The 21,925-nt window shown below is 42.8% G+C and overlaps 1 protein-coding gene across 1 annotated transcript in view; it reads right to left on the bottom strand.

Moving 5' to 3' along the window:
- Positions 1 to 21,925, bottom strand: part of KDM4C (lysine demethylase 4C) — a 606,931-nt gene that overhangs the window by 288,330 nt on the left and 296,676 nt on the right. The window lies entirely within an intron of this gene.

Below are 21,925 nucleotides of genomic sequence, written 5' to 3'. Positions count from 1 at the left end.
TCCCCAGACCCTCCGACTCAGTCCCCCGTCCCTCTGCGTTATCTTAAGGAAGCAACTGGCAGGCGCATGTGTAGTGTACCCGCAGAGATCTGCCGGCCGGCACCCAGCAACAGTAAGAGATTTTTCCAATTGGATCATTTTGATCACTGTGATAGACCCCATCACCATGACCAAAATAAGAAAAAAAATTGTAAATCAAACCCCCTTTAGTTAAGTAAAAATAATAATAATAAAAAAATATGTATATTTTTCCATTCTTTGCAGTTCGGGTTAGGGTTGGGGCTGGTGTTAGGGTTGTGCTGCTGGGGTTACGGTTAGGGTTAAGGGTATGTTCGGGTTAGGGCTGTGTTAAGGTTGGAGTTAGAGTTGTGGGGTTTCCACTATATAGGTTACCAGCGCCGCCACTGATTCCAGCCAATTTTGCGTTCAAAAAGTCAAACGGTGCTCCCTCCCTTCTGAGCCCTGCTATGCACCAAAACAGAGGCTTTCCCCCACATACAGGGTATCTGCGTATTCAGGAGAAATTGCACTAGAGATTTTATGGTCCTTTTTCTACTGATACTCTTGTGAAAATAAAGTTTGGGTCCAAAGTAATTTTTTGTGAAAAAAGTAAAATGTTCATTTTTTCCTTCCACATTGCTTTAGTTCTCGAGAAGCACATGAAGGGTTAATAAACTTCTTGAACGTGGTTTTGTGCACCTTGAGAGGTGCAATTTTTAGAATGGTGTCACTTTTGGGTATTTCCTGTCATATTAACTCACTCAAATGTGAGGTGGTACCTAAAAAAAACAAAAAAACGATTTTGCAAATTTTGTTGGAAAAACGAGAAATTGCTGGTCAACATTTAACCCTTTCTGACAAAAAAAAAAAATCATGTTTCCAAAATTGTGCTGATGTAAAAAAGTAGACATGTGGGAAATGTTATTAACTATTTTGTGTGATTTAAGGGCTAAAAAATTAAAAGTTCAAAAATTACAAAATTTGCAAAATTTCAATTTTTCATAAATAAATGCAAGTCATATCAAAGAAATTTTACGTTCAAGCGTTCCAGAGTTATAACCTCAAAGTGACAGTGGTCAGAATTGTAAAATTTGGTCATTAAGGTCAAAATTGGCTCGCTCACAAAGAGTTTAATTTTGGATATCTGCTAACAATCACTTCTGGTCCCGCATGGTAGAAAATATGATCGGCATTAATAAAACAAAAGCTTACAGAGAAATATATTGACACAAGAGCGTTAGGAGAGGAGCTGAGGCTCTGTTAATTGGGGGCATCATAATGACCTCAACAAACCAGGGAGCACAGATGTAAATAAAATATATGCGTTTATGTATGCTTGTTTGACAGGCATTCATGGTTTCCAAAATATCCAAAAATCTGGTCCTCCTAAGAATGCTTATTTATAAGAAATCTATTCGTTAAATACTTAAGTACAGTTATCAACTGCAGTAAGAGGTTGTGCTCTTAAAGGTATATTCTCACACTTAAATTATCCTCCAACTTCATGACTACTGAGGTCACAAGAACTACCATTCCATTCACATGGCGTTCTTCAGAGCCCTGGTTCTCAGAAAAGGTGAGAGTACTAATGGTCGAACCTCCAGCGATTGGGAAGTTACCCACTATCCCAAAGATAGTTGATAATTTCACAACTTGAAAATACTCCTTCAAAAGGTATCTCTCAGCAGGTTTTTGATAACCCATGTGATAAGCAAAATGCAGGAGCAGAGACCCGAATTCCCACAATGTGTCAATTAAAGGGAACCTGTCACCCCCAAAATCGAAGGTGAGCTAAGCCCACCGGCATCGGGGTTATCTACAGCATTCTGTAATGTTGTAGATAAGCCCCCCAATGTATCCTGAAAGATGAGAAAAAGAGGTTAGATTATACTCACCCTGGGGCTGTCTCGGTTCTGTTCTGGTCCGATAGGCGTGCAGTCCGTTCCGGGGCCTCCCATCTTCTTATGATGACATCCTCTTGTCTTCAGGCTGCGGCTCCAGCGCAGGTGTACTTTGTCTGCCCTGTTGAGGGCAGAGCAAAGTACTGCAGTGTGCAGGCGTCGGGCCTCTCTGACCTTTCCCTGAGCACTGCAGTACTTTGCTCTGCCCTCAACAGGGCAGATAAAGTATACCTGCACAGCAGCGTGAAGACAAGAAGAGGACATCATCGTAAGAAGGGTGGGAGGCCCCGGAACGGATGGCGACGCCCATGGGACCAGAAGAGAACCGGGACCGCCCATGGGATGTGACTGCGGGACACCGAAGGGTTGCCATGACAGCCTGAGGTCTGCAAAAGACCTGTGTCTGCCATGGTGGTACTCCTGTAAAAGCCCGCCCACGGCTGGTGTTAATAGAAGACAATGATTTTTGCTATATACAGAAATGCTATAAATGATAACCAATAAAAACGTCATCGGCTCGGGGTGCAAAAAACAACACCCTCCGACAGCTTTATATCCTGAAAATCGAAATCACTCTGGCTCTCGTAAAATGGCATCACAACCACATTTTTTATTTAATTTTAACAAAACTTCTGAATTTTTTGTTACAACATAAAACAAAATCTATTCTGGTATCTCAGTAATTGCACTGAAATGAAGAATGACATTGTCAGATCATTTTTACCATAAAATGAAAGCTGGAGATTAAAAAAAAAACAAAAACAGAAAACCATTGCATAACTGCACTGATGCTGTTATTTCTCCACACTTGGATTCTTTTCTTTTTCCGTTTCCTGTACATCTCATCAAAAAATAAATAGGGTCATTCAATAGTACAACTCGACTCGCAAAAAAACAAACCATCACACGGTTATGTTGACAGAAAATGAAAAAAGTTATGGCTCTTGGAATAAGTGGACAACACAATGAAAGTGCAAAAACAAAAACTTAAAAAAAAAAAAAAAAATGCCCAGTCCTAAAACATGGTCTTCCACAATGAAAAACGAAAATAGACAAAACTACTTCATAAGGTGTGCCCCCAAGGTTTACAAATTAGGCCTTAATTTTAACATGCAGAGTATTACAAGATTAGATTACACAGTGGGTACGGAAAGTATTCACAAAGTCAACTATCACTGTAGCCCTTCACCAGTCGGGCCTCTATGGCAGAGTGGCCCGATAGAAGCCTCTCCTCAGTGCAAAACATATGAAAGGCCGCTTAGAGTTTGCTAAAAAAAAAAAAAAAAAAACACATGAGAAATAAGATTCTCTGGTCTGATGAGACGAAGATAGACCTTTTTGGTGATAATTCTAAGCGGTATGTGTGGAGAAAGCCAGGCACTGCTCATCACCTGTTCAATACATTCCCAACAGTGAAACATGGTGGTGGCAGCATCATGCTGTGGGGGTGTTTATCAGCTGCAGGGAAGGAAACATGAATGCGGTCAAGTACAGAGATATTCTGGATGAAAACCTCTTCCAGAGTGCTCTGGTCCTCAGACTTGGCCGAAGATTCATCTTCTAATAAGACAAGGACCCTAAGCACACAGCTAAAATAACAAAGGAGTGGCTTCAGAACAACTCCAACCATTCTTGACTGGACTTAACTGGTTCTACTAGTGGCTGTAATGGCATCCACATGGTGGATGATAGGATTCACATAACAGTCTAAGATTTGGAAGAAAATTGGAATGTATGCCATTGTCATGTGCTTCTTTCATAGCTGCAACAAGAACATTCATCTATAACATCAGAGTTATTTTTCAGCCTCTGCTCTACTTTTCTCCAGTATTTTCATGGATGCACTTACACTTAGTATTAGGTCTATTAAAGTATCACACCGACCTCTTAGGCTGGTTTCATATTTGTGGTTGTGTACGCAGCGCTTCTTCCGCAATTATCTGCATGCGTCGTGTATTCCTATATTTAACATTAGGGGCACGTGTCTGCGATCGGTTGCGTTTTGCCATGTTTGATGAAGCATGCGTTGTTTCGTCAACTGCGGTTTGGCGCAGTAAACTCTACATGTAGTAATTTTAGGGGTGTCAATTTGCCGCCTAGAAACGTATGCGGTTGTTAGCGGAAGGAATGGGGCAAAAAAAAAAACAGATTATGGTTTATGTGAACGCATGCGTTCGAAAGCACATGCGTTTGCTTGCGTTTGTGAATGCATGCCTTGCATCACAGGAAAACATGTCTAGACACTGATTAGCTACCCCCCCACATACAAACTGACAAAAGGAGGGAGTGGGCATTTGCAGATCAATATACAGTAGACTGGGAAGCAGACCAGACAGAGGAAAGCACCTTGGAGGAAACAAGACTCTGAACAATGTGAGTGGCCAATGTCTTTATTTTCTATGTTCTGTCTCTATATGTCAATTTCTGCCATTTTTTTCTTTCCACATGCATCAGAATGTCATCTTCTTCTGAGGAGGAGCAACGTCCTGGGTCTGCACAAGTCGATCATGTCAGTGAAGTGAGCACTCACCTCTTCAGATTGGTAAGTATTCACTGTCACATCTACATGTGACTTTTTTTTTCCTTTTTTTTTAAGAGCACTTCTTCCACTGCGGCAGAGGCTGGGCAGGAGCAGCGGGTTCATGGTCAGGTGGCAAGGCGGCAACATGTACGTATACGTGGCTGACTGTTTATTGCATCCTCACTTTACTATTCTTGAATGTTCATTTCTTTACTTTCCTCTTTCTTTACCTTTTCTTCTTGACTTTTTTTTTCTTGACTTTCAGTATTCATGCCAGTTTCCGGTCTCTGTTTTCTTCCTTTTCCTTATGTTAATCTCTCCAACATTAATGTCTCTTTTTATTTTTTAGGTTCCAGAACGGGATGAGGACCTCATTGAAAATGACCTCCAATCTCGCTGGTCCATGAGCGAGTCCCATTGTGGGACACCTGGGTTCCGGAGCACTCGGACGTGACGATCCGGCGGCTATGGAATGAGGTGGCCAAAGCGATGTGGGATGGCTGAGACAACGCCCCGACTCGGGTCCGAAATGCATTTTGTAAGTATTGCAACGCGGTGTGCTGCAGAAGTGACCTTGGCCGGGTTCTCTCCTCACACACAGTAGTGTCATCACGGCCAAAAGTCCATTGTCTAACCATTCTTTTTGTTTTTTCAACAGTACTCAAAGTCAAAACACATTGGCGTTCGATGAAGGATCGCTTCAACAAGGATCTTTGTCAAGAGAGCCGGCTTCCTAGTGGTTCGGAAGCAAGAATCCGAAAATATAAATGCCATCGTATTCTGGCATTTTTGAGACAGGTCCTTGCCCAGAGAATGTAAGTATTTTTTTGGTGCATTAGGTTGTGTTGTATTGCCATAATATGTATGTTTCTATTCCACGGGAGTTGGCATTTTGTAAATGTTTGGTATTAATTTTTTTTTCTTTTTTTTTCACAGCACATAGAGCAGCACTTTGACCCTGGTTCTGGAGCGGTCCTTCATCAGACAGCCACGGACCCGTCCCAGCCATCCAGCAGCGCTGCAGCAAGTGGGCCTGCCACACAAACTGGAGACCAGGAAGCTGGTCCATCAGGTCTTCCCCTTTCCCAGTCCTCTGCCTCTGCCCCTTTTTTGGGGGCTCTCATGCCCGAGTTTTTGCACTTCAGCTCGGTCTTTCATGATGGACTCAAGGTGATGGGTGACCGACTGGATACTACCATTAGCCATATGAATACACGTATCCAGGAGGTCACCAAAAGCCTTGACCAAGTGAAAGCTGACCTCCAGAGGCCAGCACATCATTTTTTTAATTAAACTGAACAGGGCATGTTGGAACACCTTACTCCTGATCTCCAGCTTAGTCTCATGCAGGCCTGCAATGCTGCTTACGTGCAGGCTATGCAGCAGAGTCGGTATTTCCAGCAGACAGTGGTGGCATATCCACCTGTGCCAACACTGTCATGCTTATCAATGCCGAGCTCTGCTACATACAACTGCACGGCCACCTCCAAGCACTGCCAGACACCACTACAGCACCACCACCATGTCGAGTGCTGTTGGACAGCCCACCGCCACCACCATGACAACTGCTGCTCCTGCTTGGACCTCCACCACTGACACCACCATGCAGCAGCAGCACCCGGATCAGGACAGGTCGGCCACCATCAGGTCCCAGCTGCAGCAGCACCCGGATCCTGGCATGCTTTTCAGCACCAGCATGCAGCAGCAACAGCAACCGGATCCTGGCATGCTTTTCACCACCAGCATGCAGCAGCAGCACCCGGACCCTGGAATGGCTTTCACCACCACCAGGATGCAGCAGCAGCACCCGGACCCTGGCATGGCCTTCCTCACCACCACAACCATGCAGCGGCACACAGACCCTGACAGGTCGGCCACCACGACAAGGCCGCAACAAATGAGCCCACGAGGCTCCCCAGACCGCAGCGCTGTTCCCAAAAAGGGAAACAAAATAAAAAAAAAAAAAGGAGGATCTCAATTCCTCCCCCCTCACCTCCCAATATCTCTGTAATGTCAGGTTTGTCTCACCTTTCCAGTGTGTCTCTGCCCTCTCTTGCATCAAGCCCCATCACCGAACTCCCAGACCCCACTACTTTAATTGCCCCTTCTCCTGCCACCCCTGTGTCTTTCACATTAAGCCAGGCCTCACAGCTACACACCCCATTTCTGTCACTCTACCCCAAGCAGTCATAGTTAAATTAATTTGCTTGTTAAAAAATAATTAATAATGTTTTTTGCCCCCAATAATGTTTGGTTAATTATACAGAAACATTTGTTTAAAAAAAAAAAAGACAAAAGTATATGTTGTATTTCGTAGGCTATGTACGCGTATAATTTGCTAACTAAACACACAAAATCCTTATATGAACTTTCTAAGATTGGGTACATTAAAATAAAAAAAAATGCAGTACGAAACCACATCTATGTCTGCTTTTTTCCAAGGTTTTAGAGGTTTTATCAAAAGCACAGAACGGCACAAAAGCTAACAAAAAAAAAAGTTTGTGACTCATGTAGTAAAAATCACACTTGCCAGAGTCACATTATACTATAAGTAGTGTGGACCCACAGGTCTTATTCCTGCACCTCCTGATTAGGACAGAATTCAGCCAACCATTACTGCCCTGGAACACACCACATCGCTTCTGCCAAACTTGTAATCTTCAGTGCACATTTTCTAAGTATTTTCAGAAAATAGGACTGGTTGGAGGCTATAACTAGGGTTGCTTTTGGAGGAATGGCAAGAACAATAGAAGTTGCTGTGATATGTTCCTATATGCTTTTATGCTGGAGGCATAAACAATTACTGCTGTATGTGGAGTACAAAAGCAAAAACAGGAACATTTTGTAACACAGGTCTACCATAAGCTGAATATTCCAATATGTATTCAACTAGAAGAAAATTAGCATGCTTAAAAATTGCTATTTTACTTATGTGCCGGATAGGGATGAGGAGCCATGCATACCAGGATAGGGATAAGATGGCCATGCATACCAGGATAGGGATGAGGAGCCATGCATACCAGGATAGGGATACGATGGCCATGCATGCCAGGATAGGGATGACGAGCCATGCATGCCAGGATAAGGACGACGAGCCATGCATACCAGGATAGGGATGAGGAGCCATGCAATCCATGATAGGGATGAGGAGCCATGCATACTTGAATAGGGATGATGAGCCATGCATTCCATGATAGGGATGAGGAGCCATGCATACCAGGATAGGGACGAGGAGCCATGCATACCAGGATAGGGACGAGGAGCCATGCCTACTGTGACGCCCAGGAGACCGGGATACCCAGCACCGGACCAATGGAGTCTGTCTCTTGAGGGGGATGTCACGGGTGGCTTGACCCGGTGCTGTGGCCTCAGGCAATGCACAGTGTAAGGGGTATCATGAGGGGACAGGCACTTACTTGATCAGCAGCAGGTTCTCCCAGCGGTGACGATCCCGATCCTGGATAGATGGCTATTGTCCAAATGAAAGACTGAGGCACTGAAACGTTTAACCAGTTTACTTTAACATAAAAGGATTTACAACCAGTCCTGTCACCGGAGTCTGTATGGGAACTCTGAGTTACTTTGACCCTGCCGGGGTCTTCGCCTCTTATTGTGCGCAATTTCTGTGTGGCCCTGCTGCTGTATGTGAACTGGCTGCCGGCCCAATCTGTCCCCTCCGGGTCCTGGTTCGACGGGCAACCCGAGTCCTTTTATCGGTTTACCCCCTCTGGGAGTACCGCTGAACTCTGTGTCTGTTGCTGCGTCCGGCCCTAGTGAAGCTGATATCACCTCACGTTTTTCCGGTTGCTGTATTATATATAATGAATACAGCCACGGATCCGGTATCCGTCTTTGCGCCTGTTCTGGGTAGTAATTAATGCTACCCGGTTCTCACAATGTCCTTTTTCTCTATCCCTCTTCTCCTCAGGCCGGTGATAAGGATGAGGGAGCCATGCATACCAGGATAGGGATGAGGAGCCATGCATACCAGGATAGGGATGAGGAGCCATGCATACCAGGATAGGGATGAGGAGCCATGCATACCAGAAAAGGGATGAGAGAGCCATGCATACCAGGATAGGGATAAGATGGCCATGCATACTGGGATAGGGATGAGGAGCCATGCATACCAGGATAGGGATAAGATGGTCATGCATACCAGGATAGGGATGAGGAGCCATGCATACCAGGATAGGGATGAGGAGCCATGCATACCAGGATAGGGATGACAAACCATGCATACCAAGAAAGGGATGAGGAGCCATGCATACCAGAATAGGGATGAGGAGCCATGCATACCAGGATAGGGATGAGGAGCCATGCATTCCAGGATAGGGATGAGGAGCCATGCATTCCAGGATAGGGATGAGGAGCCATGCATTCCAGGATAGGGATGAGGAGGCATGCATACCAGGATAGGGATGAGGAGGCATGCATACCAGGATAGGGATGAGGAGCCACGCATTCCAGGATAGGGATGAGGAGCCATGCATACCAGGATAGGGATGAGGAGCCATGCATTCCAGGATAGGGATGAGGAGCCATGCATACCAGAATAGGGATGAGGAGCCATGCATTCCAGGATAGGGATGAGGAGCCATGCATTCCAGGATAGGGATGAGGAGCCATGCATACCAGGATCGGGATGAGAAGCCATGCATTCCAGGATAGGGATAAGGAGCCATGCATTCCAGGATAGGGATGAGGAGCCATGCATACCAGAATAGGGATGAGGAGCCATGCATTCCAGGATAGGGATGAGGAGGCATGCATTCCAGGATAGGGATGAGGAGCCATGCATTCCAGGATAGGGATGAGGAGCAATGCATTCCAGGATAGGGATGATGGGGCCATGCATACCAGGATAGGGATGATGGGGGCCATGCATACCAGGATAGGGATGAGGAGCCATGCATACCAGGATAGGGATGAGGAGCCATGCATACCAGAATAGGGATGAGGAGGCATGCATACCAGGATAGGGATGAGGAGCCATGCATTCCAGGATAGGGATGAGGAGCCATGCATTCCAGGATAGGGATGATGGGGGCCATGCATACCAGGATAGGGATGAGGAGCCATGCATACCAGGATAGGGATGAGGAGTCATGCATACCAGAATAGGGATGAGGAGCCATGCATTCCAGGATAGGGATGAGGAGCCATGCATTCAAGGATAGGGATGAGGAGCCATGCATACCAGGATAGGGATGAGGAGCCATGCATTCCAGGATAGGGATGATGGGGGCCATGCATACCAGGATAGGGATGAGGAGCCATGCATACCAGGATAGGGATGAGGAGCCAAGCATACCAGAATAGGGATGAGGAGCCATGCATTCCAGGATAGGGATGAGGAGCCATGCATTCAAGGATAGGGATGAGGAGCCATGCATACCAGGATAGGGATGAGTGGGTCATGTATACCGGGATAGGGATGAGGAGCCATGCATACCAGGATGGGGATGAGGAGGCCGTGAATACCAGAATGGGGATGAGGGTACAACGCATTCCCAGCTTATACGAGTCAATTAGTTTTCACAGTTCTTCGTGGCACAATTAGATGCCTCGACTTATACTCAGGTCAGCTTATACTCAAGTATATACGGTACATTTCTTTTTACAATGGAAAACTGTGAATTTCAGGTATCTAAAGTAATTCTATGAGGAAAATCTGCCCAAAAAAACGCAGCATACCCATAAGAGTTATTGACATGTTGCGGATTTCAAACACGCAACGAAGGTCAGTTTACACAGTGTAAAAAAAACAAAGAGGCACAGAGGGCATGAGATTTCTATAAATTCCATCCACTATGGTGGAACTGAAAGACGCTGTTCTTTTGGCGCAAATCAATTACACAGCATCAAAAACTCATCGTGGTAACTTAAGGTTATGGCTACAAGTCTAAGCACAAGTCTGTTACTAGCACAACTCACTAGTCAGCTGAAAGGCAAAGTATAATGGACTGGGTATTTAAGAGTCACTGCACATAGGTCTATGTAATCCACTATGCGATTACACAACATTTAACCTATTTTTTTCCCTTTGGCTTTAGGTTTTTAAATATGTGTGTTTTTCCAATAGTTATTAGATAATTCAACATAAAATACTTTAACCAGCAGCTCCTTCTAGTTCAATTTATGGGTTTGTTCCCCCCCCTCCCCCCACAAAAAAAAAAAAAAAATTAAAGGCTGCCACATATTTTGGGGTAACACACAAAACACTCTGTGGGTGTGAAAGTATACGAGTGCGCTGAATACAACGGGGCTGAGATGGAGCTGTGCGAGAACGAGCCGTGCTATTCATTCTGATAGCCGCATCTACAGTCAGTGATCTATTACTTTAAGTGTCAGTATAGAAACATGCAGAAAAATGTCATACCTTTACGGCACAACAAATGGAAAGCTGCTGCAGCTGTCCATTAAAACATGCAAAACTCATTCTTCGGTGCTGCCTGACTGGCTAAATGGAAGTGGGAAAAACTGTATTCCACGGCACTGAACAAAGCAAAATTGAAAGACTAGACTGATAGTTCTTCTTCCTTCTTTAATTCCACATCAATCTTCTGACACAACCTTCAAGAATTGCACATTGAACATCACTGCAAACACTTATTTGACCATTGCAAAAAAAAATATATATATATATATATACACATTATAGAGAGAGAGAGAGAGAGAGAGAGAGAGAGAGAGTTTTTCTTTTACAGCTCAAATGATACCTACAGGTAAGCAATATAATTCTCATGTACATGTTCGATCTGTGGTTTTCATGGATACAACATGTACTCAATATAGATTACGAGGGAAGTCCGTGTTTTCCTAACCGTGCATCAATTTTTATCGGTATCTTGGTTGAAAACCACACATACAAGTCTACGGGTACCTGAAAATTACGGACGACACTTATGGTTTCACATGTGCTGTCCGTGATTAGAATTGTAATGGATGAGAAAAATCAGTGAAAAATCACTGATCAACTGATGACGCTCGGATGTTTTTTTTTGCATAAGCGAAAAATCATTGACGTCTGAATGAGGCCCAAGTAAAAAGTTTTAGTAGGCTTGTTAGAGAAAATTAGTCTAAAAGTCAAACAATTTTAATGATTATGTTTCAGACTTGTGCGTATTCCATTTGACGGTACATTATTTCAAGAACATGACAGTATAAAGCAGTCACAATGGAATTTAGTCAAGGAAAAAAAAAGCTGAACAAGGACATACTGCCGTCTGATGCAATCATGTTATCTTTCGCTATCTATAAAGACAATGATTGCCATTTTAATTCATGCTTTTATGATATGTCATGAAGTTCTTGATAATTGCCAAACCAATTTGCTAATATTTAATCTTTAAGAAAAATTCGGCCTATTGATGTTATCATGAAACTTTTCCTGCAATGCTGCATAATCCTAACACCCTCTAGTAGTCATTGGGTTTTATGGCTATTAAGAGTAATTAAAAGTTTTAATTGCTGAATCCAAAAGCTTTAATCAGCAACAGAAAAAAAAAATAATTGAACCAAGTCACTAAATTCAGCATTTCTATTGTTTGCGCATTATCCCAAATTGCTTCACATTCTTGTTTCTGCTCTTCAATATTAGGGTAAAAAGACGACTTCATGTTATAGTGTTTTACGAAGTTCATGGATAAAAAACTCAAAAACCCAAACATTAACACTTTCCTTTGCACCTGCTGAGAATGAAGACTTTCCTACAGAAAGATACATTATGAACGGTGGTATATTTTACTAAACTCAGTCATTTTTTAATGCAGATATGAACAAAAATGAAAAATTCTGCAACAGCATTTGTATAGATTATGGAAACTGCTGTGCATAATTGTCAGCAAAGACTTGTAATACCACACTGAAAGCAGGAATAAATGTGGAAAAAGGCGATAAGCGCTTCTGTTATGACTCTGGGTTCATATTACCTGTATTAATGGAAGGGCAGACTTGCTGCGTTTTGCTTTGTCACAGTTCTGACTGGCAAAGCCTGTGAAATCTGGCTGACAGCGATACCAGTGTTTTTCCTCAATCTTGTCCTCATAACTACTCGTGTGTGCACAGGCCTCCCCCCCCCCAGTTTTTTCCCATGACATTGAGGTTAGGCTCGGGTTTAAGTTTCACGTCTGGTTGGAACAATCATAGTATACTAGTTACTGAACAAACAAGTCATGCGATGGGGAATAGTTTAATGACCTAGATCCGGGTTCAGTAGCAATTTACTACAGATTACTAAATAGTTCTTACGATAAAATAGACTTTAGATCGCCAAAAATAGTAGACTGAATCCTCTATGCAACACAGCATTCACATTAACCATTAATGTGCAGTTAAAGGGAATCTGACAGCCGATTTTTCTACCTGATCTGATAGAAACATAATGTAGAGGTAAAGACCCTGATTCCAACAATGTATGACAAACTTTGCGGGACAAGTTGCACTTCTGAATAACACCACTGATTTTACCATGTAGTGTACTGGAAAGTGGGAAAAGTATTCCAAGTGCAGCGAAATTGGAAAAAAAATGTGCACTTCCACAATTGTTTTTTGAGTTTTTATATAAATAGTAAAACTGACTTGACAATATGATTCAGTACAAAGCTACCAAACATGTATGGTTTATTTTTTATTTAAGTGGTTAAGGGGCTGGGTGATGGCTTCAGGTACCTTCACACTGAACGATATCGCTAGCGATCCGTGACGTTGCAGCGTCCTCGCTAGCGATATCGTTCAGTTTGACAGGCAGCAGCGATCAGGATCCTGCTGTGATGTTGTTGGTCGCTGCAGAAAGTCCAGAACTTTGTTTCGTCGCTGGACTCCCTGCTGACATAGCTGAATCGGCGTGTGACACCGATTCAGCGATGTCTTCGCTGGTAACCAGGGTAAACATCGGGTTACTAAGCGCAGGGCCGCGCTTAGTAACCTGATGTTTACCCTGGTTACCAGCGTAAAAGTTAAAAAAACAAACACTACATACTTGCCTTCCGTGTCTGTCCCCGGCGCTCTGCTTTCCTGCACGGTCAGCGCCGGCCAGCCGGAAAGCAGAGCGGTGACGTCACCGCTCTGCTTTCCAGCCGCTGTGCTTACACAGCGCAGAGAAGCAGAGCGCCGGGGACAGACAGCGGAAGGTAAGTATGTAGTGTTTGTTTTTTTAACTTTTACGCTGGTAACCAGGGTAAACATTGGGTTACTAAGCGCGGCCCGGCGCTTAGTAACCCGATGTTTACCCTGGTTACCGGCATCGTTGGTCGCTGGAGAGCTGTCTGTTTGACAGCTCTCCAGCGACCAAACGGCGACGCTGCAGCGATCGACATAGTTGTCGGTATCGCTGCAGCGTCGCTCAGTGTGAAGGTACCTTTAGTGTTTGTGGCCTGAGCTGATGTTTTTATTGATACCATTTTGGATTAGATACAATATTTTGATCTCATTTCGCAATGTTGCGGAGGCAAAACAAAACATGTAATTCTGAGGTTTCAATTTTTTTCTCGTTATGCTATTTAACAATCTGATTAATTTTCTTTATATTTTGATAGATCGGACATTTCTGAACACAGAGACACCACTTTTTTTAAAAAAATAGTTTTATTTTTAATTGGACAAAACGGGGGTTATTTGAACTTTTTTTTTGTGCTTTTTTCATAGTTTTTTTTCTCGCTTTTTACCGTATGTAATAGTCCGGTTAGGAGACTTGAAGCTGCCACTGTCCAATCACCTGTGCTATACATAGGAGGGCTTCAGCTTCGTTTGAGCAGTCATTCTGTGCTAACCGACTCCAGTTAAAAACCACAGTATTGCACTGCACAAGAGAGTTTTGTAAAGGACGTCAACATCGCTGCAGTCAGATGGCCATAGACTTCTCATCCAAGAGAATAGGGCCAATTATGCAAGTGACAATCTGAGCAAAATCTCAGAGAAAAAAAAAATCCTTAAAATGTATGAACTGTTAATTTAATATTTTTAGAGCTGGCAGCATTACTGAGAAAAATGGCTCCGTCAGTCAAGTAAGCTGCATTACCTGTGGACAGTCAAAGATCGGGAGCAGCGGTGGAGAGCTGATGCAGTGGTCAGCAAGTCAAGTTTGGTTTATCTTTTGTAACCTGTGGAAGCCTATGGGGTACAACATTTTAACCCCTTTACCCCCAAGGGTGGTTTGCACGTTAATGACCGGGCCAATTTTTTCAATTCTGACCACTGTCCCTTTATGAGGTTATAACTCTGGAACGCTTCAATGGATCCTGGTGATTCTGACATTGTTTTCTCGTGACATATTGTACTTCATGACAATGGTAAAAATTCTTTGATAGTACCTGCGTTTATTTGTGAAAAAAACAGAAATTTGGCGAAAATTATGAAAATTTCGCAATTTTCCAACTTTGAATTTTTATGCAATTAAATCACAGAGATATGTCACACAAAATACTTAAGTAACATTTCCCACATGTCTACTTTACATCAGCACAATTTTGGAACCAATTTCTCATTTTTAAAACACCATTTTTTTTTAGGGACCACATCTCATTTGAAGTCATTTTGAGGGGTCTATATGATAGAAAATACCCAAGTGTGACACCATTCTAAAAACTACACCCCTCAAGGTGCTCAAAACCATATTCAAGAAGTTTATTAACCCTTCTGGTGCTTCACAGGAATTTTTGGAATGTTTAAATAAAAATGAACATTTAACTTTTTTTCACAAAAAATTTAATTCAGCTCCAATTTGTTTTATTTTACCAAGGGTAACAGGAGAAAATGGACCCCCAACATTGTTGTACAATTTGTCCTGAGTATGCCAATACCCCACATGTGGGGGTAAACCACTGTTTGGGCGCATGGCAGAGCTCGGAAGCGAAGGAGTGCCATTTGACTTTTCAATGCAAAATTGACTGGAATTGAGATGGGACGCCATGTTTCGTTTGGAGAGCCCCTGATGTGGCTAAACATTGAAACCCCCCCACAAGTGACACCATTTTGGAAAGTAGACCCCCTAAGGAACTTATCTAGAGGTGTGGTGAGCACTTTGACCCAACAAGTGCTTCACAGAAGTTTATAATGTAGAACCGTAAAAATAAAAAATCATTTTTTCACAAAAATTATCTTTTCGCCCCCAATTTTTTATTTTCCCAAGGGTAAGAGAAGAAATTGGACCCCAAAAGTTGTTGTACAATTTGTCCTGAGTACGCTGATACCCCATATGTGGGGGTAAACCACTGTTTGGGCGGATGGGAGATCTCGGAAGGGAAGGAGCGCCGTTTGACTTTTCAAAGCAAAATTGACAGGAATTGAGATGGGACGCCATGTTGCATTTGAAGAGCCACTGAAGTGCCTAAACATTGAAACCCCCCACAAATGACACCATTTTGGAAAGTAGACCCCCTAAGGAACTTATCTAGAGGTGTGGTGAGCACTTTGACCCAACAAGTGCTTCACAGAACTTAATAATGCAGAGCCGTAAAAATAAAACAAAATTTTTTTCCCACAAAAATTATTTTTTTAGCCCCCAGTTTTGTATTTTCCTGAGGGTAACAGGAGAAATTGGACCCCAAAATTTGTTGCCCAATTTGTCCTGAGTGCGATGATACACCATATGTGGGGGGAACCACTGTTTGGGCACATGGGAGGGCTCAGAAGGGAAGGAGTGCCATTTGAATGCAGACTTAGATGGAATGGTCTGCAGGTGTCACATTGCGTTTGCAGAGCCCCTAATGTACCTAAACAGTAGAAACCCCCCACAAGTGACACCATTTTGGAAACTAGACCCCCTAAGGAACTCATCTAGATGGGTTGTGATAGCTTTGAACCCCCAAGTGTTTCACTACAGTTTGTAACGCAGAGCCGTGAAAATTAAAAAAAAAAATCTTTCCCCCCAAAATTATTTTTTAGCCCCCAGTTTTGTATTTTCCCGAGGGTAAGAGGAGAAATTCGACCCCAAAAGTTGTTGTCCAATTTGTCCTGAGTACGCTGATACCCCGTATGTTGGGGGAAACCACCGTTTGAGCGCATGGCAGAGCTCGGAAGGGAAGGAGCGCCATTTGGAATGCAGACTTAGATGGAATGGTCTGCAGACGTCACATTGCGTTTGCAGAACCCCTAATGTACCTAAACAGTAGAAACCCCCCACAAGTGACCCCATATTGGAAACTAGACCCCCCAGGGAACCAATCTAGATGTGTTGTGAGAACTTTGAACCCCCAAGTGTTTCACTACAGTTTATAACGCAGAGCCGTGAAAATAAAAAATCTTTTTTCCCACAAAAAATATGTTTTAGCCACGAGTTTTGTATTTTCCCAAGGGTAACAGGAGAAATTGGACCCCAAAAGTTGTTGTCCTATTTGTCCTGAGTACGCTGATACCCCATATGTTGGGGTAAACCCCTGTTTGGGCACACGGGAGAGCTCGGAAGGGAAGAAGCACTGTTTTACTTTTTCAACGCAGAATTGGCTGGAATTGAGATCGGACGCCATGTCGCGTTTGGAGAGCCCCTGATGTGCCTAAACAGTGGAAACCCCCCAATTATTACTGAAACCCTAATCCAAACACATCCCTAACCCTAATCCCAACAGTAACCCTAACCACACCTCTAACCCTGACACACCCCTAACCCTAATCCCAACCCTATTCCCAACCGTAAATGTAATCTAAACCCCAACTGTAACTTTAGCCCCAACCCAAACTGTAGCCCTAGCCCTAACCCTAGGCCTAACCCTAATCCTAACCCTAGCCCTAACCCTAGCCCTAACCCTAACCCTAGCCCTAACCCTAGCCTTAACCCTAACCCTAACCCTAGCCCTAACCCTAGCCCTAGCCCTAACCCTAACCCTAGCCCTAACTCTAACCCTAGCCCTAATGGGAAAATGGAAATAAATACATTTTTTTAATTTTTCCCTAACTAAGGGGGTGATGAAGGGGGGTTTGATTTACTTTTATAGCGGGTTTTTTAGCGGATTTTTATGATTGGCAGCCGTCACACACTGAAAGACGCTTTTTATTGCAAAAAATATTTTTTGCGTTACCACATTTTGAGAGCTATAATTTTTCTATATTTTGGTCCACAGAGTCATGTGAGGTCTTGTTTTTTGCGGGACGAGTTGACGTTTTTATTGGTAACATTTTCGGGCACGTGACATTTTTTGATCGCTTTTTATTCCGATTTTTGTGAGGCAGAATGACCAAAAACCAGCTATTCATGAATTTCTTTTGGGGGAGGCGTTTATACCGTTCCGCGTTTGGTAAAATTGATAAAGCAGTTTTATTCTTCGGGTCAGTACGATTACAGCGACACCTCATTTATATCATTTTTTTATGTTTTGGCGCTTTTATACGATAAAAACTATTTTATAGAAAAAATAATTATTTTGGCATCGCTTTATTCTCAGGACTATAACTTTTTTATTTTTTTGCTGATGATGCTGTATGTCGGCTTGTTTTTTGCGGGACAAGATGACGTTTTCAGCGGTACCATGGTTATTTATATCTGTCTTTTTGATCGTATGTTATTCCAATTTTTGTTCGGTGGTATGATAATAAAGCGTTGTTTTTTGCCTCGTTTTTTTTTTTTTTTTTCTTACGGTGTTTACTGAAGGGGTTAACTAGTGGGCCAGTTTTATAGGTCGGGCCGTTACGGACGCGGCGATACTAAATATGTGTACTTTTATTGTTTTTTTTGTTTTTATTTAGATAAAAGAAATGTATTTATGGGAATAATATATATTTTTTTTTTTCATTATTTTGGAATATTTTTTTTTTTTTTTTTTTTTTTTTTTTTTACACATTTGAAATTTTTTTTTTTACTTTTTTACTTTGTCCCGGGGGGGACATCACAGATCAGTGATCTGACAGTTTGCACAGCACTCTGTCAGATCACTGATCTGACATGCAGCGCTGCAGCCTTCACAGTGCCTGCTCTAAGCAGGCTCTGTGAAGCCACCTCCCTCCCTGCAGGACCAGGATCCGCGGCCATCTTGGATCCGGGGCTGGAGGGAGCAGGGAGGGAGGTGAGACCCTCGCAGCAACGCGATCACATCGCGTTGCTGCGGGGGGCTCAGGGAAGCCCGCAGGGAGCCCCCTCCCTGCGGGAAGCTCCCCTGTACCGCCGGCACATCGCGATCATCTTTGATCGCGGTGTGCCGTGGGTTAATGTGCCGGGGGCGGTCCGTGACCGCTCCTGGCACATAGTGCCGGATGTCAGCTGCGATAAACAGCTGACACCCGGCCGCGATCGGCGGCGCTCCCCCCGTGAGCGCCGCCGATCGCGCTGGACGTACTATCCCGTCCATGGTCATAGGGGCCCACCCCACATGGACGGGATAGTACGTCCGATGTCAGAAAGGGGTTAAAGAGTTGAAAACTCTTTAAAAAACGTGTTATACTCCCATATTAAAAGTTAAATGGCCCCAATATGGTGTAAGAAAAAAAAACATCAACATCAGGGGGTATAAACCTGTATCCTTGGCAAGAGCCGCTGTGCTCACCCACTGGCCAGAGCTCTATAGATGTGATGTCAGTTGTACAGACAAGCAACAAATACTAGGACAGCAGCAGAGAGCCAATGGTGGATAAGGGAACATTAAAAAAAGTGTTTTACCTACCTACTGCAGCAGAAAGCTTTCTGAAAGGGAGCAATCCCATTACATTTAACTTTTAAATTGGGGAACAACCCCTTGATTATATACTGCCCAAATACTCAATACTTTTTAGAAAGAGTTTAAGCTTGACATTACTGCTAAAGCTACTTCAATGAAAACTATAAAATCATATTGAGGGTGGTATTATCCTGCACATACAATAGATGGAACAACATTAGTAGCTGGGTGTCAGGCTAATGGGTTTGCCAACTAAAGATGGAGGCATGTTACAGATCCATACATAACCAAACAATAGTGTGGCTGTAATGGGACACTTTGGCCAGTGCAGGGTGGCTTCACAAGTTGCGCACACACTTCATTCTTTGTGGTTTTCGGTAAACAAATGTAAAAAATAAACTGCAGAGTGTGAACCCACCTATATCATTTCAGGGCATCAGGTGTGGCCCTAAGCAAAAGTACAGGATTCGAAAGCCAATCAATAATTCCAATGTAAGCTGATGCACACAGCTTTGCAGTAACACATTTAACAATTAATGATCATGGAGTAAGAATAACAGGTTCTTACACCGCTGCACTTGCAACGTGGTGCCCAGCAATCATTTGGATTACCTCAACCCAACACTGACTGTTAAAGAATTGGTTTCCGCTTGAACAATAAATTTATGTTTATTAATACAAGCTTAAACGGAGGACATATCACACAATAGTTACAACACAATGCCTCTGTTCTTTGAATATCAAAATCATGAAGGTTTTGCTGAAAGGTTTGTAAATATTAGTAAAATAACCTTGAAAAGTGAAGGACAAGGTCAATCTTCACTTTGTTCGCTAGTGTGTGACTATACTTAGAAACATTAATAATCAATGCACATACAACGACACAATCAGGATGTTTCATGTGCGTGTATTTACATTCTTTCCATCCATTCATTTCCCAGAATATCCTTACTCAAGGTCATATCATAAGAGTTTAAGTGCGAACTTCTTCATAAAACCTTCTCCAACATGTGAAAAGTAGAGTTGCAGAAATTTCATAGCAAGCACAAATGTAAACAGCACAGTATTACAAGGCTGCCATAGTAGTATCCTCCGCGTTCCATTACTGCTGCACACTGCTCTCCTGTCGTGAAACTAAAAGCCATGAAAACATCTCATTTTCTTTAGATTTCAGGGTAACATAAGCAATAATTTGATCAGATAAATGAAATGCCTTTAACCCCTTAGTGACGGAACCAATTTTCACCCTAAAGAGGTGGTCTGAAAACCAGAGGAGATTTTCAAAGTTAATATATAGACATTTAGCATAATACCCTAAATCACTTTTCTAATATACTTCAATTAAAAAATTCCTACTGAAACTTGATGAAAATTGTGAAAAATTTGCAATGCTAAAATGATGATTGCTTACACCCTTAAACCATATACAGTAGTCTTGGTCTGTGGACAAAACACGCTGACATGTCAGCTTTTTATTGTTTGTTTTTTTTATCAGTAGCATGGGGCACAAAAAGTCCAACACACGTGCACGCTGATGACACATGGATGTCATCAGTGTGACACGTAGCGGCGCCTGGGAATCAGCCGTACTGTCCATACTGATCCCAGGCAGCTCTTATTGTCCCCTGCTCAACTTGAGATCATCTGCAGTTGGGGACAATGTTGAGAGTTGTATTCAGCCCCTGCTGTCTACATCAACTGTAAAATGAAGAACTGAAAAAAAACAAAAAAAAAACACACATACTGACCTTAACACCTAATCCACGTTAGCACTGGTTTCCATAGTAACGGGATGTGATGCCATCATTCACAGCAGCAAGTTAAAACTGTTCTTGGTGTGCATGTCCTAATAGGTTCAGGAGCAGCCCCAATTTTTAGGTTCTATGAATTGCCATTCCCACTTAGGCAAAAAGGGTACTCTTAATGTTTTACCAGCATAATAGGTGCTAGAACCTCATCTCTCCCCCTACCTACCTTGCATGCATTAATCCCGCCATAATACAGCAACATGCCTGCCTTGAACTAAAGGCCCACCTCCCTTTATGCCTAGTAAACTATTGTCTTCACCCTTGAAAATCACTTCAAAAGCCTTTCTGCTCCAGCTCTCCTGTCCGTCAATGCAACAGTGACAGACAGAGCAGAAGTAGAAAGGCTTTAAAGTGATTTTCAAGGGTGAAGACAATAGTTTACAAACAAAAGTGATTTGCACATAACCAATTTGGCACATTATTTATTTAATTATATTAATTCAACAGAAGGAACTGTAGTTATGATTTTATAGTGATCTCAATCCACTTTTCTTTTACAAGAGAAAGGATGTCAAAAACAAAGTAACAAAGGGAAAGAGTACATGGAAAATGACAAAGGAACCAAAAGGGCAAATTTAGTGTAGTACAACCAAACTGCATGTAGAAAAGCTGAACGTATAAGACATGAACACTGTACATGAGAACCTGCAGACAACTCTACAACACATGTAGATTCTGCACAATACCAGCTTACTGCATCTGGACAGGTCATGTCCCATTGCATTTGTTTCACCGTTGGCTGCTGTCCTTTAATGGCAGCTTTAAAGCCCTTCCAATAAAACCATTCCAGTTTGTTCTATTTGAATCAGACACGTTGTCAGGTTTGTGAACATTGTTTTAAATTAACCCAAGATGCCACATACGTACTGGTATACAACAAGTGGTTAAGACTCTGAACAAATATGATTCTGTTCATTCTATCAGCCACTGCTTCACATGAGTCGAAAGGTCAGTAAAAGGCCAGTGAATGGAATCATGCAATCTTCTCCTTGCTTCAAGCCACTGCAGACAGTCGGGGAAACTAAGGAGCTAACTGTATTGTTATCAAGTCCAAAGCCTAGATCAGATTGAGCCAACAGTGAATATGTAAGAGATGAAAGCTTATCTAAA

This window comes from Ranitomeya imitator, chromosome 1, assembly GCF_032444005.1.
Source record: "Ranitomeya imitator isolate aRanImi1 chromosome 1, aRanImi1.pri, whole genome shotgun sequence".
Taxonomy (NCBI): domain Eukaryota; kingdom Metazoa; phylum Chordata; class Amphibia; order Anura; family Dendrobatidae; genus Ranitomeya; species Ranitomeya imitator.
Note: the sequence above shows the minus strand (reverse complement) of the source record. Positions and strands in the feature narration are given on the sequence as shown.